General features: G+C 37.0%; 5 non-coding genes and 1 pseudogene across 5 annotated transcripts; 3 read left to right on the top strand and 3 right to left on the bottom strand.

Moving 5' to 3' along the window:
* Positions 1 to 3,797: 3,797 nt before the first annotated feature.
* Positions 3,798 to 4,010, bottom strand: LOC148074946 (small nucleolar RNA U3). Its single transcript, XR_015711926.1, has one exon. It is a non-coding gene; the product is annotated as a small nucleolar RNA U3 (small nucleolar RNA).
* Positions 4,011 to 4,451: 441 nt separating this feature from the next.
* On the top strand, positions 4,452 to 4,664 carry LOC148074945 (small nucleolar RNA U3). Its single transcript, XR_015711998.1, has one exon. It is a non-coding gene; the product is annotated as a small nucleolar RNA U3 (small nucleolar RNA).
* An 11,484-nt stretch (positions 4,665 to 16,148) lies between these two features.
* LOC148074944 (small nucleolar RNA U3) lies at positions 16,149 to 16,361 on the bottom strand. Its single transcript, XR_015711995.1, has one exon. It is a non-coding gene; the product is annotated as a small nucleolar RNA U3 (small nucleolar RNA).
* Positions 16,362 to 17,179: 818 nt separating this feature from the next.
* On the top strand, positions 17,180 to 17,392 carry LOC148074943 (small nucleolar RNA U3). Its single transcript, XR_015711990.1, has one exon. It is a non-coding gene; the product is annotated as a small nucleolar RNA U3 (small nucleolar RNA).
* Positions 17,393 to 22,464: 5,072 nt separating this feature from the next.
* Positions 22,465 to 22,677, top strand: LOC148074942 (small nucleolar RNA U3). The gene has a single exon (XR_015711925.1). It is a non-coding gene; the product is annotated as a small nucleolar RNA U3 (small nucleolar RNA).
* An 863-nt stretch (positions 22,678 to 23,540) lies between these two features.
* Positions 23,541 to 23,739, bottom strand: LOC148074941 (small nucleolar RNA U3; annotated as a pseudogene).
* Positions 23,740 to 25,848: the final 2,109 nt, after the last annotated feature.

The following is a 25,848-nucleotide window of genomic DNA, read 5'->3' as shown; positions in this document are numbered from 1 at the left end:
ATCAATGGAACACCATTTACGCTAGAACCTTCCAAGTTCTTCCAACCTGCAGTGTAAGATCTTGAACAGAGACAGATTAAGGGCCTCAACTGTGCTGCATGGTAATAATGTTGAAGGCAGGGCAGGCCCATACCTCCCTTCTCTTTACTTAATTGCAGTGTTTTATATCTGACCCTGGGTTTGTTCTCCTCCCACATAAATCTTGAAATTAATCTGTCCCATTCTTAGATTGTTTGGTGGAATTTTGACCGGGAGACATTGAAAATGATATAATATTCGTGGCAGAATATTCATTCTGATGGAGTCTATCCTTGAGTGAAGATTTAAATATGGTATAGTTGCCCATCTTTGTAAATCCAACTTAATTCTTTCACTCAAAGGTCCATAGTTGATGTCATACAGTCTCAGCAAGTCTCTAGGTAGTGACACCCCTAAATATTAGAATTTTGCATCCCATTTCCAGTTATACATATTCCTGATTTTTCATGGTGGGTCATAGTTCAGTGTTAGAAGTTGGGTTTTATCAATATTAATTTTGTAGCCTGATAGTAGACCGTATTCTTTTAGCATCTCCATCACTTGTGTCTGAGAAGGTTGTGTTATGGTCAACAATAAATCATCAGCAAACAACGCAAGCTTTTGCTCCCCCGTGGACATCATGACTCCTTGGATTTCTGTCCTCTGCCTTATCCATTGACCCAGAGGTTCTATGAAAATGGCAAACAATAGTGGTGACGCACAACACCCCTGTCAGTTTCCTCTCTTCAGAACAAATGATTTTGTTAAATATCCATTCATTTAATTCGAGCCATTGGTGTTTTGTACAATGCTGCAAAAGTATCAATTATAGTATCATGAAATCCAAATTTTGATAAAACTTTATATAAAAATGACCAACTTACTGAGTCGAACGCCTTTTCTGCGTCCAGACTCAGTAACAGCGTTTCCAAGTTTTGATTCCCAGCTTGTCTTATAATGTGTAATGCTCTCCTGATGCTATCTTGAGTTTGTCTATTTCCAACAAAGTCTGTCTGGTCCTCATGAATTAATTTAGGTAAGATTGGTTCAATTCTTCTTGTTAGTATGGAGGTGGACAGTTTATGATTAATGTTCAAAACGCTCACAGGACAGTAATTCCCAGATTCCATATTATCTTTCCCTTCTTTGGGAATGACAGATATGATCGCCTCGCTCCATGAGGTACAACTTTATGTTCTAAAACCCAGTTAAATGTTCTCAGGAGTGTAGTAGTTAGTTGATCTTGCATTATTTTGCACCACTCGGAGGTAAATCCATCTGTTCAGGGGGATTTCCCTCCTTTTAATCTTTTAATTGCTGATCAAAGTTCATTTTCTGTCATTTTTTATGTTAATTTTTCGTTTTGTTCATTGTTAACCATTAGAAGCTCAATATGGGATAATAATTTGTCAAACTGGTGGACATTAGCTGTTTGAGGTTGAGAATAGAGCTTTTCATAACATTTTAAGAAACATTTCTGAATGTTTTGTTGATTAGTTTCCACTTTTTTAGTTGTCGGGTCTCTGATTTTGTGTATAGACCGGTCAGCTTGCTGTTTTCTCAATTTGTAGGACAGGAGCCTCATAGATTTTCCACCAGCCTCGTAGTATTTTTTCTTGGTGAAAAGTAGTTTTTTTGTATTTCATGTGTATTTATTTCATCTATTTCTTTTCTTAGTTTTTGAACTTTCAATTGAGTGTCATCATCTAAGGACTGAGAGTGTTTCATTTGAGTTGTCCTCAGTTTGTCTTCTAATTCCATAAGTTCTTGTTGAGTCTGAGTTTCTTCTCATATGAAAAGATAGAAATTATTTTACTCCTCAACACAGCCTTTGTTTAGAGCATCCCATAATACTGGTGGTTATACTTCCTTTTTATCATTTAATTCTAAATAATCTTCAATTTCAGCTTTCAGTTTATCTTTAATAGCGTGGCTATTTAACATTTTTGAATTTAGTCTCCAAACTGTAGATCTAAGCTTTTGACCAGACAAACGTCATATAGACAGGACCGTGGTCAGAAACACTACTAGGGCCTATTTCACAGATAACAACAGATCACGAGAGTAAACATTATGAGCTGCTGAGTAATGTGTATATTCTCGACTTTTTGAGTTCAACTCTCTCCAAGTAACAATAATTCCCACTTCTTCCATAATATTGTTGAACTTATTGTTGATCTTTCTTGTGTCTGACTTGCCATTAGATGAGTCCATTTTGGGGTTAAGTCGAAGATTGAAGTCGCCCCCACAAATCAACATCCCTTGGCTTTTTGTTGTCATTATTTCAAGTAAACGTTTAAAGAAGGACTAGTCACTCCCAGGTGGAACATACACGTTAAAGAAACTCACCAAATCATCTTCAACTTTACCTGTAATTGTTATAAATCTACCTTCAGTATCTTTATACTCTGAGATGTGCTGGTAATTGACTGTGTTATTTATGAGGATTGTCACTCCCCTCCTTCTTCCTGAACTGTGAGAAGCATAATAGACGTGTTTAAATCCTGATTTATTCAGTTTACCATGTTCTATGTCATCAAGATGTGTTTCTTGTAAGAAAGCAATGTGCATTTTATCTTTCTCAAGTTTTGACAATATCTTCGCCCTTTTAACTGCGTTGAGTACGCCGTTAATATTGAACAAAACAATATTTATTGATCTTTTATCCATTACTGGTGTCCTTTTTGAACAATTTCACAAAACTGGTATGCTCCCTCCCCCCTCAAAAACCAAAAACAAAGCCAGAAAATCTAACAAACTCAATATTACATTCAACTTAATAAACAACTTGAGTGACTCTCAAAGGAGGGTCTCAGGAACTGACATGCAAGTGTGACGTCGTATCTCCATTTTCTCAGATCCTCCGTTGCTTCCTCCACTGTAGCGTAGGTTCTGGTTCCGTCTTTGTATTTCACTCGTAGTCTGGCCGTGAAGAGAGTCTGAAATTGAACTTGGTTTTCCTTCAGGACTTTGCGCACCTCTGCATACTCGCACCGCTGTTTGATGATGGCTGGAGGATAATCTTGATCCATGTTTATTTGGTTAGATTTCCAGGAGAATCCTCTGCTCTGCCACACCTTGGGAAGAATCGACTCTTTCGTTGAGAAACTCAGAAACTTGACGATGATGGAGGTCTAGTGGACCGGTGCGCTCTCTCCATCCTCAGCTCCTCTGCTTTCTGTCATCCCAAGTCCTTCACGAAGCAAGTTCTCCACAAAAGTTATCATGGAGGATGACTCCTCAGCCTCCTCCGGAACGCCATAGATCCGTATTCTTTTCTTCTTTTCTCTTCTAGATCGACTTTCCAAGTCCACCATCTTCTCCTCGACTCTCGCGTGTAGCTTTAGCATCTCCGTATAAACTTCCTCGACGTTCTGAAGCCTTTCTTCTGCCGTCAACATCCGTCCCTCTGCCTCTTCCATCCTTGTATTTAGCTCCGACATCTCTTCTTTTAATGATTGAAATTGAGTTTTACTTTCCTGTCAGAACCCTCTCAGTTCTTGCAGGATGAGATCCATGTCGGCCATGTTGGCTCCTAGCTTCGTTGTCTGCGCCGCTACAGGTGTTTTCTCTGTCCTTCGAAACACGTCTTTCGGGTCCAAATCACGGAAGAATTCTTGCCCCATTTGTTTAAAATGTGAATTCTTTAGAAATGTCTCTGTTTGTGGGGGTTATTTAGTAAATTTATCAGGTTCTATTGAGAGCTTCTTCACAACATCACATTGATGTTCACCCAGATGCTCCTGACAATTGTTTATGTTTAACTTTGACATTCAATCACCACTCTGATCATATTCCTCTCAATACTGCACAAGGAAGTAAAGAAGGATCATCAATGACAGAGAACATATGAAGTGAATCATTATTCTCTGTCTGCTTCACACTCAGGAAGGAATATCACAACTCTTCATCATGGTTAGTGACACCAAACACTTTACAAACACATTTCTTAAGTTAAGAACTATAGAAATGATCCCTGAAAGTATAGTCTTAACTGCTGTCAGTCAAAGAATGAAACTACATCACATGGTCACATGTCTTCACTGACAGTGCAGTTTAACAAAAGACAAAGATCAACTGTTGGATTTTTTTTTCATACAGACACTAAAAATGGACAAAATATAACCTGAACAATATTTCAGAAAGAAAGAAAGTCAAATTATTTGTAAAATATAATTGAATCCAAATTAACTTCTCATGAGGTATTTCTTGATTGTGTTTTTTAATGAATGTATAGTCTTCCTGTAAATGTCACTGTGGAGTGTCAGTTACATTTTTAGATACATTTTACATTCATGTTTGTATTTACTCTAAAACACAGTCTTTTGTTGCTCATATACTTGCAATTTAATGAATGAAAAATGTTTTTAATCAACCATCACTTTAGTAGTTTGGTGTGAGGATGGAGTGTGATGTTGGTGCAGAGTTAAGTTAAGACTATACTTTCAGGGATCATTTCCATAGTTCTTAACTTAAGAAATGTGTTTGTAAAGTGTTTGGTGTCACTAACCATGATGAAGAGTTGTGATATTCCTTCCTGAGTGTGAAGCAGACAGAGAATAATGATTCACTTCATATGTTCTCTGTCATTGATGATCCTTCTTTACTTCCTTGTGCAGTATTGAGAGGAATATGATCAGAGTGGTTGTTGTGTTCAAGACAATAAACTATCAAGGAAAGTTTTATTGTAATTGTCTTTTTTAATTTTAACAAAAACAAACAAGTATTTTCATTTTAATGTAAAGACTGAAGCTCATATGTCTTAGTCTTTGTTGAAATTGACAGACTAAACGGATCTGTCCAAGAAGCAATGAATTACACACATAAAAACACAAAAGTATCCCAAAGTAAAGGTTTATTTTTGTATTGAAAACATGTTTGTGTCCCTTGAAAGTGAAACAGCATTATTGAATTATTGTAATCAGATGCATTGTGGTCAGTCGTGTGTGAGCGATTGACTTCACTTATGTTTGCAAGGTTCCATATTAATACAAAAATCACAAAAGTCTGTAGCAAGGAACACTTTTTTGTTGTTATATTCCATTATGTATTTTAAAAGTTGTATCATATAAAACCTAAACACTATAATGTCGTGCAAGCAATCTCTGAAATGACACTGCCACCTGCTGTCCAATGTGTGTTAGTAACTTATTCCTTATATTTAATATGATATGAATCTAGTTAGTTAGTAAAAAAACAGCTTGACTGGAGTCTGTACATGTTTATCAGTTCAAATCATTAATAATAATGACTAATAATGAAAGGTATTATTACTATAAATTGTACTTTATCAGCACATCAGATACAGACCTAAGTTCTCCTCCATCTTCATGACTCTAAATTGTTTAGGCATTAAAGTTGATCAGTTTTAGGTGAGGAAGACTTTCTTCACTCTGGCCTTCTGCGACTTCTGCAGGAAGCTGCTTTTCCAGGGGTTCCGCTGCCAGACATGGGGGTACAAGTTCCACCAGCGCTGCAGCACCGAGGTTCCTCTTATGTGTGTCAACTACGACCAGTTACAGTAAGTTGTGTCACTTGAGAAGTTGTACAAAATCTTAAATTAAGCTGTGATTTAAAGTGTTGACTCTTCAATGAGGTCATGGTCAGTTTAAGCGCGTCTAAATAATTAACAATTTAATATAAAGAAAGTATTGTTTTTAACCTGATGCATCTATAAACATGTGTGCAGTTATAGATTCATATATAAGCAGGATAACATTCAGTAAAAAACCTTCATTTAAACTTGATTTTAATAACATTTTCTTTTGTGGTTCAAGCTTATTGCTAGTTTCCAAGTTCTTCGAGCACCACCCCTTCACTCAGGAGGAAGTTTCTTCAGAAGGGACGACCCCCGTGTCCGAAGTCTGTCCTTCACTCCCCCCATCAGACTCCACAGGGTAATCCCCGCTCTCTCCCTTTCTGCGTGTTGGTCTCTGTGCTCTCTCTTATTGATGGCTTCAAACCTTTCCAGATCCATATGCCACGCCACTGTGTCCCCGTCCAAGTCCATACCCATCCCACCTAGTTTCCGGCCCAATGAGGAAGACCACCGTAACCAGTTTGGGCAGCGGGACCGCTCGTCGTCCGCACCCAACGTCCATATCAACACCATCGAGCCTGTCAACATTGATGTGAGATGCAACAGTTGTTGATATAAATGACTTGATTTTTGATGTAAGAATGTGAAACCAAGTAGTCAGAGGTTCTGCCTGCATCTGAAAAAAATGGATGAATGTTCAAATGATTTCATCCGACGTTGTATATTCTTTCCTTAAACTATTTATCTATAATAATAGTAACACAAAGGTCGGAGTGAGGTCATAAGGGGCGTCATAGCTCAGATGGTAGAGTGGTTGCCTGCAGTCCAAAAGGTTGCAGGTTCAATCCCAGCTCCAGACAAGCTTGTGTCGTTGTGTCCCTGAGCAAGACACTTTACCCTGATGGCAGATTCGGCGCCATGTGGTGCAGCCTACAGCCTACTCCCATCAGTATGTGTGAATGGCTGTCAAAGCGCTTTGTGACCCTGGTCTATAAAGGCGCTATATAAATAGAGATTATTATAAAGATCAACACGCAACATTTCCCAAACATCCTGTGGCTTTCTTTCCAACCATTCCGTGTCTGCATACTCTTAGTCTTTTGTGTGTGTGTGTGTGTGTGTGTGTGTGAGACTCAATAATGAATATGAATATAAATGGAATGTTGAAAAAGACAATACCATATACATTTAATTGTGTGTTGTTCGCTTTGCTTGAACAACCAAATATGATAAAATGATTCATCCAACAGCTTCTACACACTCAGCTACTTGGTTAAATAAGTAACTATAATAACAATTGGTACACATGTCAATAGTCATGTTTTAGGGTAAATAAAAAAAAAAACCGTTAGTAATCTTTTCATATCAGCCATATTTATGTATTTGTTTATCTAATGTATTTCTGCAGTGCTTTTCAAATATTGACTGTAAGCTAGTGTGTAAAATAAACTATAACTTCATTAGCAATTTAGCAACAATGTTTATGAGCCTCATTAGCTCCTCATTCATAATTCATAGTAATTAGTTTAAATAAAGTTGTCAAGTGACTCATATATATATATTTATATATATATTATATCTATATATCAGTTTAACAAGCCTGCACCTCTCAATAAATTTCCCTTTTGGAGATTTAGCTGCAATTAAAAACTAGCTTAAACGACACTTGACTTGCATTTATTAGCAGTTTAGAAATTTTGTAACATAAACTCTTTAACTGTATTATTTTGTTAAATAAAAACAGATGGTTAGAACCATTCCAGTACAAACATGACTAAAAATAAAGCCAATATTGTCTTGTACTTTTAAATAACAATGCATTTGTAATATAAATGATAGTAATGTTAATAATCAAAGGTAGATGTAATTACAGTTAATGATTGCTTCAATATAAAAATATGGAAATGTGAAAAACTTATTTTTCTAACTATAAATGTTAAGAAGGATCAAGAGTTGCCAGTATTAGTTTCTGCCACGATTGGTCTCAGAGAATCGTCTTCACTGAACTGGTAATGTTTAAAAATAGGAAGTGAACTGTGATAGTTGTAAGATGAATACTCCAGTAAAGCCATGAGCAAAACCATGGACAGTTGGTGGTTAGAGGGGCCGGGTGAGTAGCAGTGATGGTGTGTCTGTCTCTTTTTGCCCTGCAGCCCCCCCGACCCACCCCGCCCGCTGCTTGAGGAAGCACCGAACACGGACCTCAAGCCCCCTCCTATACTCCTACCCCAATGACATAGTCTTTGATTTTGAGCCCGAGCCTGTTTTCCGAGGTAGTTAGGCCTCTGTGTGTTCCTGTGTTCTTCCTCTCTTCCCCCATCCTCTTCCTCCTTCACCTACACCTCCACCCCAGCACAACAGCCCCTTTACCTTGTGTCAAGTCCACTGTGTGTGTTTCCCTCTTTATGTTTTCACATGTTCTCTCTCATGGTTGTGGGATTCACTTCAATCTTACTGTTTCAAACACTGTGATGCACTTTTGTTACACACAGACTTCAAAAGAGTCGTTTTCTTCATCATTGTATGGTAAATATATGCAAATAAATGATGCTGTTTTTAAGAGATTCCTTAGATAAGTCAAGCCTTTTGATAATGAATGTAGTATTTAAAATGTCCATGTATCATTTACCAGTGAAGCTCCATTAACAAATATTTGGCCTTATAAATAAGAATAGTCTAACTGAGCTATTTATTTATATATATATGACCTCTTTCATCGAATTGCATAAACGTGACTGCAAGTCAATAAAATAATTAGTTTTAGAGTTGTAATTATTAAGGCTTTTAACTTGTATAAATCATTCTTGAAAGTATTCACAATTGAGAGTTAAAGTACGAATGAGTTTCATTCATGATGTAAAATGAAAAAATAATAAATCATAGGGTAACAAACATTATTTGCCACTGCATGACCTCTTCTGCACATTCAAACGGCAAACGCACTCTTTAAAGTCAACTTTCTTCTTCTCTCCTCTTCTGCCTTAACTCACTTTTTCAAGCTCCAAATGCTTTTTCTCTGTTTCCCCTGCTGTCCAGGTACCACCACAGGTCTGTCCGCCACTCCTCCTGCATCTCTACCCGGCTCTCTGACCAACGTCAAGGTCCCGCAGAAGTCCCCGTGTCCACAAAGAGAGCGCAAGTCGTCGTCCTCGTCTGAAGATCGCAATAAAATGGTAAGAGACCGTCTTTGTGCTTTGATGAACGTTGCTGTGGTGATGATGAAGGTGATGGTGATGTGCCGTGAAACAGAAAACTCTCGGGAGGAGGGACTCCAGCGACGACTGGGAGATATCTGAGGGCCAGATCACTCTGGGTCAGAGGATAGGATCTGGTTCATTTGGAACGTTCTTCAAGGGAAAGTGGCACGGTAAGAGTCGGTCTAAATAGTTTAGTTTAACGCTGCTAGAGTCTACAGACTAGTGTTAATGAAGTTTCTTTTCTAAGGGATGGATTTTTTTTTTATTCCAATTATTAAGGTTTTATACCAATGTCAATAACTTTAATGAAATTGTTACTAATAGGATACATTTGGACCGTTACATCCTTATCCTTAATATATATATTTTAAACAAAATCAGAAAGAAAATGGCAGCAAAACCGAACACTGTTTGGTAACTGCCATTTATATCATTATCGTGGCGAGTGTCTTTACTAATCCCTGGTCCTTTGTAAACATGTTACAGGGAAGATAAAAACGAGCTTAAATAGTTCGACCAGACTCAATAGAGAAGTGGTGTCAAACTCAATCACACAAATCTTCCAGCAGTTGAGGTTGTGGGTCTAACAACATGTAGATTTGCTAGGGTTCCCTAGAATCCATAAAAGTATTTAAAGGTACTACAGTACATTCAAGAATCTAATGATAAGGCCTTTGTTTGCATTGAAATACAATTTGAACCAGGGACTATCAGAGCTGATTTACATTGAGGTTCTACTTCAACATGCTTTATGTTGAAACTTCATTAAGAGAAATTGTCTCTGGGCATTATGGGAAAGTGTGAATTTATTGAGTTTTTTTCAAGCCAAAATGTTTCATGATGGCTAAAAGTTGTACCAGACGGGAGTCAAGAAAACGTTTTCAATGAACTAAAAAAATATATATATATATATATATATATATATATATTTTAAACATCTTTTTATTGATTTTCAGATATTAAGACATACATTTTGAAACACACACACAAAATAAGTAAAATAAAAGGTATAATACAAAAACAAAGAAAGATCCCACCCTCCACCCCCGTAGAAAACCACCCCGCGGTCTCAGAAAACCAAAATCAACAAAAAATCAAAATCAACTCAAAAAGGAACAATGATGCATAATAGTATACATTGATACAAACAGACAAAAACAAAAAAACAAAAAAAAAAAAAAAAAGAAAAAACAATACTCCATACATATGGTGGTAAAAATAAAAATATAAGCCAAACTGTTCAAGTATTATGTAAGGTTCAGCTCTTTAACATGCTGCATGAAAGGAGACCAGGTTTCATGAAACTTCTCCAGACAATTTGACCGACTGTATTTTATTTTCTCTAACTGCAACATAGAGAGAAGTTCTTGAACCCAACTCTTAAATGATGGTGGCTTGTCTGACTTCCACTGCAGAAGAACAAGTCTGCTGCCATCAATGAGGAAAATGCAATTGCGTTTGCATGTGCTGTATTTACAGAGAGGTCAGGTGGAGGTCGACAAATATACACATGTGTGGAGAAGGTGTTATTGCTTTTTTACACATGCGGGAAATACATTCAAATATTCTACTCCAGAAACCTTTGAGTGATGGACAATGCCAGAACATATGACCCAAAGTAGCTGGTCTGTGAGAACATCTTAAACAATGTGGACTGACGTCTGGGTAGATTTTAGCAAGTCTCTCATTTGAATAATGCAAACGATGTAACACTTTAAATTGTATGAGACGTTGCTTTATGCAGTAAGATGACGAATGGATACACTCTAAGCTACGCTGCCAGAAACTTGCACATCATTTAATGTTTCAATCGTGTTCCCAGGCTTAGTTTTGTCCCATGACAGAGGTTTGACATTTTGCATGATCCTCTATATTTTGGAAATATTACCTTTTATGTGTGGATTTAAGGAAAGAATCTCATTGCATGTGTTGTTGGATTGCACAAGTGGAAATTTAAGATATTTATTGGCAAAACTCCTGACTTGGAGATATCTGAAGAAATTACTTTTATGAAGATTGTGTTTTTGTTGTAGATACTCAAATGTTAGAAAATGATTATTTTGAATCAAGTCTTTTAGAAATACCAGTCCACTACTGTGCCAGACCTGGAAACCAGTGTCCATCTCGGATGGGGGGAAAAGATGGTTATTCAATAAGGGAGAGAATGTACTCAAATCTTTTAAATTAAAATGTTTCCGAAATTGATTCCAAATCTTTATAGAATTTTTAACAACAGGGTTGGAGATCTGGTGCTGGCCTATTGGTAGTGTAGCACTTAGCAGAGAAATGGCATTATTATTATTTATTTCCAAATTAGCCCAAAGTGGACCTCGTTTTTCCCGCCATGCACCAACACAAAATGCAAATTTGCACACATTTGCTGCCCAGTAATAGAACATAAAGTTAGGAAGACCAAGTCCTCCCTCCAACCTTGGAATTTCCAGAAAACATTTTTTCATTCTTGGCACCGATCGGTTCCATATAAATGCAGAAATTAAACTGTCAAGTTCCTTAAAAACAGATTTGGGTAAATAATAAGGAATCATTTGAAAGAAATAGAGGAAACGGGGAAGAACAGTCATCTTTATAGTGTTCACCCTTCCTGCTAATGAGATTGGTAAGTGGCTCCACCTTAAAAGGTCATTTTTGGTTCAAACTGAGTTTTGAAGTGATTGTGGAAGAAATCTTGGTGTACATGTGTAATCTTTAAACCCAAGTAGGTCCATTTGTTTGTTAACTGAAAGGGGAAGATATTATAGTTGATTGATTTTGCCAGATCATTGATTGGAAATACAGCACTTTTTGAAAAATGTAATTTGTAACCTGAAATGTGACCAAATATTTTTAATATTTCAATAACTCCAGGTATTGAAACAACTGGATTAGACAAATAGAGCAAAAGGTCATCAGCATATAGTGAACATTTATGAATTTCCTTGTTCCTCAACACTCCAAAGATTTCCTCCTCTTTCCTCAGAGCCAGAGGCTCAATAGCTAAATCAAAAAGAAAAGGTGAGACAACAACCCTGTCTTGTTCCTCTGTAAAGTTTAAAATACGTTGATGTTATTGAGTTAGTGTGTACTGCAGCCACTGGTGTGGAATAGATTATTTTGATCCAAGATATAAAGTTCCAACCAAAACCAAATTTTCCCAACACTGTAAATAAGTATTTCCACTCCACCGATCAAATGCTTTTTCAGCGTCAAGTGAGATAACAACTTCTGGCATTTCAGTGGAATGGGAATTATATAAAATATTAAGTAAACGTCGCATGTTAAAGAAAGATTGCCTACCTGGCACAGAACAAGTCTGGTCAGGGTGGATTATTTTGGTCACTGTTTCCAGACGACGAGACAGAACTTTAGTGAGAATTTTATAGTCGCAGCAGAGAAGGCTTATGGGCCGGTAAGGTAAGGTAAGGTAAGGTAAGGTAAGGTAAGGTAAGGTAAGGAAAGGTAAGGTAAGGTAAGGTAAGGTAAGGTAAGGTACGGTACGAGCCACATTCTCGCGGGTCTTTTCCTTTTTTAGGTATAACTGTAATAGTTGCCTGATTCATTTTTGGTGGTAGTTTTAAAGTTATACGTGTTTCTTCAAATAATTGACTTAAAATAGGTGAAAGTTTATTTGAAAACATTTGATAAAATTCAGTGGGAATCCATCTGGACCAGGTGCTTTTCCGCTTTGCATTGAGTTTATAGCTAGAGTTATTTCCTCTGTTGTTATTCTGGAGTCTATAACAGATTGTTCTTGTTTATTCATTTGGGGAATTTGCATATTTTCTAAAAAGTCCTCAATCTCCAATGATGTTGCAGAAGTCTCAGAGGTATAAAGGTCACGATAAAATGTTCTGAACTGGTCATTAATAGTTTGTGGATGTACAGATGTCAAACCCTCAGCTGTATTCATTTCAGAAATGATACGATTTGCTGCCGATTGTTTGATTTGGTGACAGTAGTCGAGCCACTTTGTCACTGTGTTCATAGTAGGTTTGTTTTGTTTTCAGGAGGAGTTTCTCAATTTGGACAGTGGTTAAATGATTGTATTCGGCTTGTAATAATTGTCTTTCATTGAATAAGGACGGATTAGGCTGAGATGCACATTTTTTATCTAATTGTAATCATTTCTGCTGTATCTCATTGAGGCGTTTAGTTCTTTCTTTCTTGACATTTGCTGAAAATGAAATCATTTGTCCCCTTAGATAAGCTTTGAGTGCCTCCCAGATTGAAGTGTAGGACATCCCGGGAGTAATATTGATGTCAAGAAAGAAATCAATTTGATCCGAGAGAAAATGTTGAAAGTTTTTGCTTGACAATAAGAGCGGGTCAAGACGCCATGTGCGTTGAATTGGTGCACTGTCTGGAAATGCTATGTCCAGTTGGACTGGTGCATGATGGGAAATCACAATACTGTGGTATTGGCATTTTGTTACACACGGCAAAATTCTGTTGTCTATCAGAAAAAAGTCTATCCTCGAAAACGATTGGTGGACATGTGAAAAAAAAGAATATTGTTTGGTAGTGAGGTTTAATTTCCTCCAGGGGTCAGTAAGTGCATAAGATTGTTTAATGAGATTTACTGTATTTGCTGATTTTGATCAATTATTTTGAAGTTTAGTGGAGGATCTATCTAACGTTGGCTCAGGTACGAGATTAAAGTCACCTCCTAAAATGATGTTATATTTGTTAGGATCTGGAATAGTTGCTATTAGTCTAGAGAAGAAGTGAGGATCAGTTAGGGCCATAAACATTAACTAGTGCCACCTCAGTTCCAGACAATCTACCCACGACTATGATATATCTTCCCTTGTTATCAGATATGAAATTGTTTAGTTGAAAACAGACTCCTTTTCTAATAAGTATGGCAGCTCCTCTTGACCTATCCCCATAATCAGAGTGATGTTCTATCATCCCCTCTTTAACTTTGAGTGTTCTTCTGGACGTAAGTGTGTCTCTTGTAAGAACATTATCTCTCCACCTAATGACTTCAGGTGTGTAAGAGCTTTGTTACGCTTAATAGTAAGTAAGTAAGTAAGTAATATTTATTTATATAGCGCTTTTCGAGACCAGGGTCACAAAGCACTTAAACAATCAAAACAATACTCAAAAAAGTACATACTTTAAAGATCAAGATAATACTGAGAACAACACAGGAGTTCGAGAAATTCAAGGAAAAGCCTGAACAAATAGAAACGTCTTAAGATGTTTCTTAAAGGAGTCAGTAGATCCATCAAGAGCAAAGAGAGAGAAGATCGTTCCAAAGCTTAGGAGCAACAGCCTGAAAAGATTTCTCTCCTCTGGTCCTGAGTCGTGTGCGTGGAACCATAAGTAGATTCTGATCCACAGACCTCAGAGCCCGAGCTGGGGTGTAAGGCTGGATCAGATCAGTGATGTAAGGAGGAGCCTGACCATGAATAGATCTGAAAGTAAGAACCAGAATTTTAAAGTTAATCCTGAATGAAACTGGAAGCCAGTGAAGAGTTTTAAGGATCGGAGAAATGTGAGTTCTTCTACTAGAGCGGGTTAGAATTCTCGCTGCAGAGTTCTGAATCAACTGCAGGCGAGACAAGATCCTTCTTGTTAAGACATGAAAACAAACTGTTACAATAGTCCAGATGAGAAGAAACAAACGCATGGATTATAAGATCCAGATCATGTTCCGACAACATTTTCCTAAGTTTAGAGATTTTTCTCAGTTGAAGGAAACAGTTTCTGGTCAGTTTTCTTCAGTGTTGAACAAGAGACATGTCTTTATCAAATACAACACCCAGGTTTGACAGACTGACCTAAGTCACCCAAGTACTGACTCAACCCTGGAACCTTATCATCAGGAGCAATCACCAGTGTTTCGGTTCACTCCTTTTACGTTCCAGCTTATAAAACGTGTTGAACCTAAAGACAGTGGGTTGTGACTCATATTTTAACATGGGTGTAAATACACTTGTAACTGTATGGAGTAAACATAAACAAACAAAAACAACATCAACAAATAAACCTACCATAAAAGGTATCTGCACTAACACGCTCAGGAAGCTAAAGTTGGCCCCAACAGAACTTGACTTAATACAATTAAGGCTCCACTGATGTTTTTGTTGACATACTCGCGCCTCTGCAGCAGTAGAAGGATTTCTCCACATTCTTGTAGGTGATTCTGAAGCGGGCAGGATAAGCAAATCCGAAGCGAACCCCGTCCACTCCACGAAACCGACTCTTGACGTCATTGAACGCCGCGCGTGCTTTGGCAACACTTGTCGGGTCAGGAAACACTGAGATGCTGACTCCGTCCACACTGATGCGTTGTTTGATCCGAGCGAGTCTCAGGATGTTTTCACAGTCTTGGAAGTAGTGAACGCGGGCTATGATGGTGTTTGACCGGCGTCCCTCTGTAGATCCAGGCGGGGAGAGACGGTTCTGTCCAGGAGCGTCCTTCAGATCAAAGGCTGCAGAAGGACACAGACTCGGTGTTGCATTCACGGGTCTCCGGGATTCCGACGATCCTTCCATTGTTCCTCCGCGACCTCGCCTCCAAGTCCTCGCATTTATTGTGAAGTTGGTCCACGACCCCCGTGAGCCGCTTCACCTCCTTCTTGAGTGAAACAACATCATCCGTGCACGTTGACAAACTTTCTTCCACATCCTTCACCGTAGCTTTCATGGCGGAGAGTTCAGAGGTCAGAGTTCAGAGTTGATCGTCGACCTGTATTCTTTGAGCTCCGCTCTCGCTGCACCAATATCCGCTGGAATCACCGCCATCTCACTTTCCAACACTGCGCCAACTTCTGTTTGAAGGATTTCAAGTAAATCCTTGCGCACCGAAGATAGTAGTTCCATCTTGAGCGATTCAGTGACCGACGCGTCGGGTGCGGAGACACTCCTTCTCAGGAAAGCTACTTCAATGGAGCTCGGGGCTAAAGTCGGCGTCGAAGGCGAAGGCCTCGTGGCTTGAGTCGCTGTTTGCCCACCTTTGCTTGATTTACCAGCCATTTCAAAGTTTCCGTTTTTAGGCATATGGTTTAGCAAAGGTAAAATTGGAATGTTTTCCAAAAAGTGCGCTGAAAAAATTACTTTTATATAGTCGTTCTGTGGAGCTCCAAAAAACATGTCTACTCCATTGCTATGCTCAACAGCGCCCCTAAATATTCAGGTTTTTAACAAAATACAAACACATATCTCTACTAGTCTCACAAATCAATGAATCTGACAAATAAAAGTTTCTGCTTCTGAATCCTTTAAGCAGAAATGATGCCAAACTTGATGGTTTGTTAGAGCAAATGAATCCTAAAGCTTTAGTTAAGGATGAACTACTCTAATGGAAGTCTTCAGTGGTTCATGAGGCTTAATCTCACCATTACTGCTAAACTCATAAAGGTTTAACATTTAGTTGTTATGAACCAACAACCACTCTGATCATATTCCTCTCAATACTGCACAAGGAAGTAAAGAAGGATCATCAATGACAGAGAACATATGAAGTCAATCATTATTCTCTGTCTGCTTCAGACTCAGGAAGGAATATCACAACTCTTCATCATGGTTAGTGACACCAAACACTTTACAAACACATTTCTTAAGTTAAGAACTATAGAAATGATCCCTGAAAGTATAGTCTTAACTTAACTCTGCACCAACATCACACTCCATCCTCACACCAAACTATTATAGTGATGGTTGATTTTGTATTTATTATTTTTCTTCTGCATTCATTAATTTGAACAAACATGATACTGTGTGATTCACATTAAATACACAACATGAAATGTATTTACAAATCAAACACATGCACCACAATACTTTCAAACTAGGTTTCTACATTATTTAAAAAACACAAAAAGTAAAGTCAATATTATAATAAACAAAAGTCAATTAATAAAATACTTTGTAAGTATTGAAAGTGCTTTGTACTTCTTAGCTTGATGAAGCAGTGTCATTATTTTTAAGTGTCCACTAGATGGCGGTCTCTGCACTATTTTCCATTGTTTTGAACAACTTTTCTAATGAAACATAATTTTTAAACTGATGGCGCCACCTACTGACCTCTAAACAACATGACACTGTTTCATTTGGCTTCATCAACACATCACTATTAAATACACAACATGAAATGTATGTTTATATCAAACACATGAACCATAAAGCTTGCACACACATGGGGTAAAGTCAATATTATAAGAAACAAATGTCATTTATTGAATCATTTTGAGTAAAAAATTCTTTATTTCTGTGAACTACAGTACAAAGAACAAGCACTTTTCTGGACTGATTTGACATCTGTGATCTATGAGGTTTAGATCTGGAGACTGACTAAGAGACTCCAGGTCCTTACAATGATTTTTATGAAGCCATTCCTTCAACACAAAGGTCACCTTTGGATCGTCACTGTAATGGTTTGGTGTGAGGATGGAGTGTGATGTTGGTGCAGAGTTAAGTTAAGACTATACTTTCAGGGATCGTTTCTATAGTTCTTAACTTAAGAAATGTGTTTGTAAAGTGTTTGGTGTCACTAACCATGATGAAGAGTTGTGATATTCCTTCCTGAGTGTGAAGCAGACAGAGAATAATGATTCACTTCATATGTTCTCTGTCATTGATGATCCTTCTTTACTTCCTTGTGCAGTATTGAGAGGAATATGATCAGAGTGGTTGTTGGTTCTGTCAAAGTTTAATATAAACATCCTATGGTAGTGATGGCGAGATGAAGCCTCATGAAGCACCGAAGCCTCCCAGCCGAGTAGTTCATCTTTGGAGCAAAGCCTCGTGAGGCTTCATTTGCACGACCATGCCATCATGTGGACAATTGGGAGCATTGCATCTTTGTGCGCAAATGATTCTGATATTAAAAAATGTGCTTGACAACCTTGTTTTTTTTTAATAATTATTCATTTTTATTTAAAAAAAAGGAATTTTCCCACAGTACTGGGCTTTAGCCGGTTTCTTTTTTTACTGATTATTTCCCCGGCTTTGGAAAAAATCCTTTCGCAGGGGACGGATGAAGCCGGGGTACACAGTATTTTCATGGCCAGCTGAAAGAGAGATGGGTGTGTATTTTTACATTTCGCCCAGTACTGTAGGGGGTCCTCGTTTCTAGGAATATTGTGTTCGTTGAGGTAGGTCTTCACCGCCACCGTAGCATCAACCGTTTCATTCCTCGGCCTGGTCTGCTGTACTGTGGCATCTAAACGATGCCAGAGTTTGCTTCCTAAAACAGAAAAGCTGCATGTAAGTGACCACATAAAATAAATAACAAACAGTAGTATAGTAAATAAATGAATTTGAAAGAAGCCATCTAGCTTGCCTGACGTTGGTTCAATTGTCTCGTTGGTCTCCAAGCTCTCATGCAGGGCTCTATAATGCCTCAGCATTGATGAAGTGTTGTTGTTGTTATATTATTATATTTTATATATACACATATAAAGTATATATATGTATATATAAAAGATAATAATTGGTGTATATATATACAGGTATTTGACAATATTGTAACAGAAATGAATGGGACACTTATTTGTGGAGGAGACTTCAATGTGGTATTAAACAGTACATTAGATCCATCCAACAATAGAAGAAATATGAACCATGTTACAAAAACAATGAAAAACATGTTAAGAGACTACGGTATGATGGATCTATGGAGAAGGTTACATCCAAAAAACAGGGATTACACACACTACTCTGCACCTAACGGAAGCTATGCAAGGATCGACTATTTCTTTCTAAATCAAGAAGATTTTTACAAAGTAGAACAGTGTGTAATAGGAGAAGCGGATATATCTGACCACAGCCCAGTAATATTCAAAATTAAACTAAAATCACAAGTTAAAAAAACAATGTGGAGGTTGAATATTGGTATTCTGAACAAGAAAAAAATAGTTGAAGAAATCAAAAATGATATTTTCACATATCAAAAAGAAAAGGAAAATGGTGAGGTTAACCCTGCAATAGTGTGGGATGCTCTTAAAGCAGTTATGCGGGGAAATATTATAGCAAAGTGCTCTTTACTGAAAAAAACAAGAGAAGCAGCATATAAGGACGAGAAAGAAAAACGACTAAGGTTAGAACGACAACACAAAAACAGCCAGGACCCCACTCTACTTCCAAAGATACAAGAAACCAGGGATAACATAAAAAGACAATTAAATTCAGAAGTAGAAAAAAGAACTAGGTATTTAAAAGAGTCATATTACGAGATGGGGTCAAGAGGAACGAGACTTTTGGCAAGAAGACTTAAAAAACAGCAGATCGACCGCTCCGTTCATAAAATTAGAGATGCTTTAACAAATGAAGCCACTTTTGATTTAGAGGAAATAGAAACTAAATTTAGAAATTATTATGAGAATTTGTATAAACAACCACCTTCTGCCGACATAAGTCAAATCAAAACTTTTCTTAACTCACTAGATCTACCATGCATCGGCACAAAGCAAAATGACCTCCTAACAACACCGATAACAAAAGTGGAAATAGAGCGAGCAATTGGAAGGTTCAAATCAAATAAATCACCAGGTAGTGACGGTTTACCGTCTGAATGGTATAAAACATTCAATGAACAGCTGACCCCGATGCTACACACATCATTTAACTACACTCTTGAACAGGGTGTGATTCCTCCGTCTTGGAGCGAAGCTATCATCTCAGTTATCCCAAAAAAGAAAACCAGTGAGAAGTGTGAAGACGACAGGCCGATCTCATTATTAAACATAGATTATAAACTTTACACTTCCATCATAGCAAAAAGATACAGCACATTCATGACAGAGATAATTGATGAGGATCAGACCGGATTTATCAAGGGCCGTCAAACGCATGACAATATTAGGAGGACTATGCATGTAATAGATCATGTGGAACGTAACAACATCTCAGCTGTCCTCATAAGCTTTGATGCAGAAAAAGCGTTTGATTGCGTTAATTGGTCATTCCTGTATCTTGTACTAGAGAAATTTGGACTAAATAGTAAAGCAATACGATGCATTAGATCGCTCAATCAAAAGCCGACCGCAAGAATAAGAATAAATGCTAGTCTATCAGACCCTATTACCTTAGAAAGATCTACAAGACAAGGTTGTTGCCTCTCACCAACTCTTTTTGCTATTTGTATCGAACCATTGGCCCAAGCAATCCGACAAAACAAGGAACTTAAAGGTATAGAAATGAATCACGAAAAACAAATTATTGGACTTTTTGCAGATGACATAATATGTTATTTACAAGAACCAGAAACTAGTATTCCAAAAGTAATACAACACATGGAAGCATTTGGCTCCTGTTCTGGCTACAAATTAAATTGAGCAAAAACGCAAATTATGGCAATGAATTTTACTCCATCTGAGAATCTCAAAATAATATTAATCACAAATTGGTTTGCCAAAAAAATAACATACCTAGGGGTCACCTTGACCAAGGAATACAAGAAACTGTCTGAAGAAAATTATAGCAAACTACATAAAGAAATTAAAACTGACCTAGAAAAGTGGGGTCCCCTTACACTGGATTTGAGTTCAAGAATAGATACAATCAAGATGAACATCCTACCTAGATTACTTTACCTGTTTCAAGCATTACCAGTTGAGGTACCAGAGATTCTATTCAGAGTGTGGGACAAATTGTTCTCTAGATTTATATGGAATGGACAAAACCCGAGAGTAACATTTGAAACCTTACAGATTAGTAAAGAGGGAGGTGGGATGGCTTTACCAAACATGAGAGGATACTATCTTGCGGCCCAGATAGGACCAATTATAAGTTGGTGTGACCAACACTTTGACGCAAAATGGAAAAATCTAGAAGAAAAATGTAGAGATCAGGAAATTCGAAGTCTAATTGGAGACAGAAAAAACATGAAGGAATATAGTAACCAATTAGATACAATAAGTAAATTCACACTTGAAATGTGGTTCAAGGTGGTCAGAAAACACAAATTGGAAAATGAAATTAAAATATTCAGTTGGATAGCATACAATAAAAATTTCACTCCAAATAATCTGGATTTACAGTTCAGGCAGTGGATCCAGGTTTAACTGCAATATGCACAGACACAAAACATGGCAAAATGATGAGCTTCCAAGAACTGAAACAAATATACTCTCTAAATAACAGAGACCACTTTAGATTCTTACAATTACGGGACTTCTATGACAAACAAATTAAACCAAACATGAATGAAAACAGAAATGGTATAATCCAAACTTTGATTGGAACCTATAACGGCAAGAAGTGTAAAATTGTCTCAACATTATACAAGCAAATGATGGAAACTAAGGGAAAGACAACAAATGATGTAAAGGAAAAGTGGGAAAAAGAGTTCCATATCAGTATAAGTCAAGAAGAATGGTCACATATTTGGAAGACGCAGCATTCTACGACATCTTCTCGTATCTGGAGGGAACACTGCTGGAAAAATGTAATAAGATATTTCATTACACCAAAAATTAAAAGCAGACAACTGTCATCGGACCAGTCGTGTTGGAGAGATTGTAACGAAGTCAATGTCGATGCTCATGTTTTCTGGTATTGCTCTAAAATCAGGAAATATTGGAAGGATGTGCATGAAGCAGTTGAAAACATCTTGGGCTATAATATTCCACCTGCATGTTCAATTTTGTACCTGGGCTTAAATTCAAACATTGTAAACAAGGAAGACAAATATTTATTTAAAATACTAGTGGCAGCCGCTAAAAAGGCCATTACCAAAAAATGGCACAATACGAAAACCAGTGGAAGAATGGACTCACATTGTCAAAGGAGTTTTTGAAATGGAACTTTTAACCCACAGGATAAGGACACAAGAAGACAAATTTATAGAAAAATGGAAAAAGTGGAGTCTGTTTACACAACAACGACACCTGTGAAATACTTGGACTGTATCAGTGTGTACTTTATATATTGAAAGATGCATGTAAGAAACATGAACAACCCCCATTTTTATTTTTTTATTTTTGTTTTGTGTTTTTTATTTTCTGTGATGTATGTGTGTTTGCCTTAATGTGGAAAATTCTAATAAAACTTAAGTTTGAAAAAAAAGAAAATAGTGCAGAGACCGTCATCTAGTGTTCTCTGAAAATAATGACACTGCTTCATAAAGCTTCATCAGACCATCACTACTTACCACTGCTGAAGTGTTTTCTTCATGGACCACTGAGACTCTGGCCTCAGATGACATTTGGACATTTTGTCCCTCAAGATGCTTCTGCTGCTCACGTCAGTGTCAGCTAATTGTACTGATGACATGTTTGGTTTGTCCATCAGACGGATTGCAACTGTCATGCTATGTTTGAACCCTCTTTCTTTAGAAGGTTCATACCTGCACTGTGAGGACCAGAGTGGTCTCCTTCTGGGCTTTCTACCCACCCCTTCACTCTGGTCCAGAGTGGATGAATCTTCATCTACTCTGTCCAGTGTGTCCACTTGTCTGCTAGTTGAGGACGGTGAAGAAAGTCAGAGGCACGAATATATTGCTGGTGTGTTTCAGTGCAGGTCACATGTAAAGAGGTGGTGAGTGCTTTGTTCTTTTTCAGAGTCAGGGCCAAGAGAGGTTATCCATAGAATCATCCTATAGAGAGTGTCACAATCATTTGTAGAACCAAGGTTACATAGGTAACCTGTTGTTTTTCTATAGATGTTGTTTATAAACTGTGAAATGAAAAAAAACCCAGATTCAACCGTCATTATAATAGTTTGGTGTGAGGATGGAGTGTGATGTTGGTGCAGAGTTAAGTTAAGACTATACTTTCAGGGATCATTTCTATAGTTCTTAACTTAAGAAATGTGTTTGTAAAGTGTTTGGTGTCACTAACCATGATGAAGAGTTGTGATATTCCTTCCTGAGTGTGAAGCAGACAGAGAATAATGATTCACTTCATATGTTCTCTGTCATTGATGATCCTTCTTTACTTCCTTGTGCAGTATTGAGAGGAATATGATCAGAGTGGTTGTTGGTTCATAACAACTAAATGTTAAACCTTTATGAGTTTAGCAGTAATGGTGAGATTAAGCCTCATGAACCACTGAAGACTTCCATTAGAGTAGTTCATCCTTAACTAAAGCTTTAGGATTCATTTGCTCTAACAAACCATCAAGTTTGGCATCATTTCTGCTTAAAGGATTCAGAAGCAGAAACTTTTATTTGTCAGATTCATTGATTTGTGAGACTAGTAGAGATATGTGTTTGTATTTTGTTAAAAACCTGAATATTTAAACACACGTACAACTATTACTGATATGGTTGTTGAGATATATTTTTGCTGATAACTTTGTTGTGAAATTAATCAGATAAATAAATGCATTGTTTATGAACAGAACTTTTTTCTCCAGGATGCCTGATTTTTTAGGAATTCAATAGATTTACAGTAAACTAGTAAATTCTTCAGACTAAACTCTCTGGTGTCAATTGTGTAAGAATATAAATACTGTCTAAACGAAAGAAGAAAACAAAGTGATGTTTAATTAAAACAGTTGTTCAAAACAAAGGAAAATATTGCAGAGAGCACCATCTAGTGGAAAATAATGACACTGCTTCATGAAGCTTCATCAGACCTTCACCACTCTTCTGGTCAAAGCAGTCTGTCACAGAGATGAGGGCTTGTTTTTGCTGGAGCCACTAAATGAACCTTAAACCTCTCACTCTCCTCAAGAGCAGGAGGAGGAAACACTGTAGTGGAAAAGATTAAAGTGACCACAATGAATGAGCAAGAGCATCTACCTCCAGTGGAGAGTTGTATGTATCTGCTCAAGGAGACAGTAGAGATGTAGATTAACATATACAAATGTTTTCATATATTGTATTGTACATAACAACCACTCTGATCATATTCCTCTCAATACTGCACAAGGAAGTAAAGAAGGATCATCAATGACAGAGAACATATGAAGTCAATCATTATTCTCTGTCTGCTTCACACTCAGGAAGGAATATCACAACTCTTCATCATGGTTAGTGACACCAAACACTTTACAAACACATTTCTTAAGTTAAGAATTATAGAAATTTAACTTAGTCTTAATTTAACTTAACTCTGCACCAACATCACACTCCATCCTCACACCTCACAAACTATTATAGTGATGGTTGATTTTTTATTTTAGTTGAACAAACATGATACTGTGTGATTCACATTAAATACACAACTTGAAATGTATTTACAAATCAAACACATGCACCACAATACTTTCAAACTAGTGTTAGGGAACTGGACCAAAGTTCCTGGAGTAAAAGCCAAAGATGCGCCATTGTTGACCAAAATTCTTTGTTTGTTTCCATCCCCTCGTCCTCTTCTCCTGCCACACCCATGCACTCCAGCCAGTGGCCAATAGGGAGCTATGATAGGACCCTAGAACTATCATCATCTCTATTTTTAGAGAAGCTCTTTCAAGTCTTTAATTTGAATCTTAATTAGCTGTATCAAGCTAGCTCAAGAGCTCAATAAGAGCACTTTGTTTAACTATTTTATTTATTATGAATTCTCAGAAATCATTGATGTGAGTAACCTACTCATAAGATTTACCATTAAATTAAAAAACAGAGTTTAAAGTTTCTTATTTTCTTCCCTGTCAGGAGCTTTAACTTGTCACCTGTAGTAAAAGTTACTTTTGTCTTAAAAAAGAGGAGGTCAATAAATGAATAGAACAAATTAATAATTATATTAATAATATTAATAATAATGCTAAAAATAATAATAAGTAAAGAAGCGATTATCAAAAAAAAATTAAATGAAAATATAAAAGATGAAGAATTTAAAAATCTAAATTAAGAACCAAAACTTCAATTAACTAATTAAAATATTATAAAATCCGAGATAATAATAAAAATAAAACAAATAGTAAACTACAATATTAATAATAATAAAAAATAAAAATAAAAATAAAATGGAATAATTTATGACTAATTGTTAAAATAATAAAATGTATTTAAAGTAATAATTGAAAAACTAAGAAAACAGAATAAACTGCAATTGATTCAATTAATCAATAATTAAATAATTACACCAATTGAGTCAGAACAAAAGTCAATTAGGAAGTAAACAAAGAGCAAACCAGCAGGGGGCAGCATAGCAAATACAACACCAAAGATCAGAAATTGAGAGAAGAAGAAGAGAAAACAGGAACTAGATATCAACAAACGTACACACGTGCAAGCAGTCAGTGACACACTTGTTTTAGATAAGCAGTATTAGCAACACAAAACAACCAAGTTACACTCAATGTGACCAATTGTGAGTTGATCAATTGACAATGTGAAATATGAAGAGAGGATGATCAAGATCATTAATACATACAACACTGTGCCAACAATCAATGTCAATTGTGTTATTGTTATTGAACACAGCAGAAGAAGGAGAAAATTGAAATGTGAGTTGGTTTGTTTTTCTTCTTAAACCAATTATACCAGTAATTAACTGTATATATTCATATATACCTCAATTAAGTAATCAAACCCAATAGTGAATAGAATTCAAGATGACGTAAGAATGTGTGTTTAAAGAAGACATGAATACAACGGGAGGGTCGGTGAGGAAAAGAAGGAAGTCTTAAAAGTTCAACCTCCAAGCGAAACCACTCCCACCAACAAGGAAAAACTCTTTCGGAGCTCATTCGTACTTGCAGCAGCTAAAGAGACAAGTCTGCCAAGCAGCAGTTCTTATCAGCAAGAGATAGTGTCCAAAGACACACGAACCTGGACTCTCAGCTGAGTCACAGAAAGTCAGAGATCTCACACAAATGAATGATAATTTTAACAAGTACTGCAGCGAGAAAAAATTATTCAAAAGATACAAACATACAGACACAGACAATTTTAACAGAACAATATGTCATGACAATACGACGACAACAGTATTTTACCAAAACAGGCCAGAGAGACACACTATGCTACGTGGAACGAGACTCTTGACCAGCCTGTCGTGTCTAAAGTGTCGAAATCAGATTGGAGAGCCTCTCGATCCGTAATCAGTTTCAAAACACCCTGGATAGGAGACCGCTCAACTCATCCATTCTATTTCAACCCCCGTCGAACTAACTCTAAACTAATCATCAATGAGACTTTATCCATCACCGTGATTGTTCGGAAAAATTAACTAGCCCTAACTATACTGCCAAATACCTGTG

This window comes from Callionymus lyra, chromosome 7 (assembly GCF_982586985.1).
Source record: "Callionymus lyra chromosome 7, fCalLyr1.hap1.1, whole genome shotgun sequence".
In the NCBI taxonomy this organism is placed as follows: Eukaryota; Metazoa; Chordata; class Actinopteri; order Syngnathiformes; family Callionymidae; genus Callionymus; species Callionymus lyra.
Note: the sequence above shows the minus strand (reverse complement) of the source record. Positions and strands in the feature narration are given on the sequence as shown.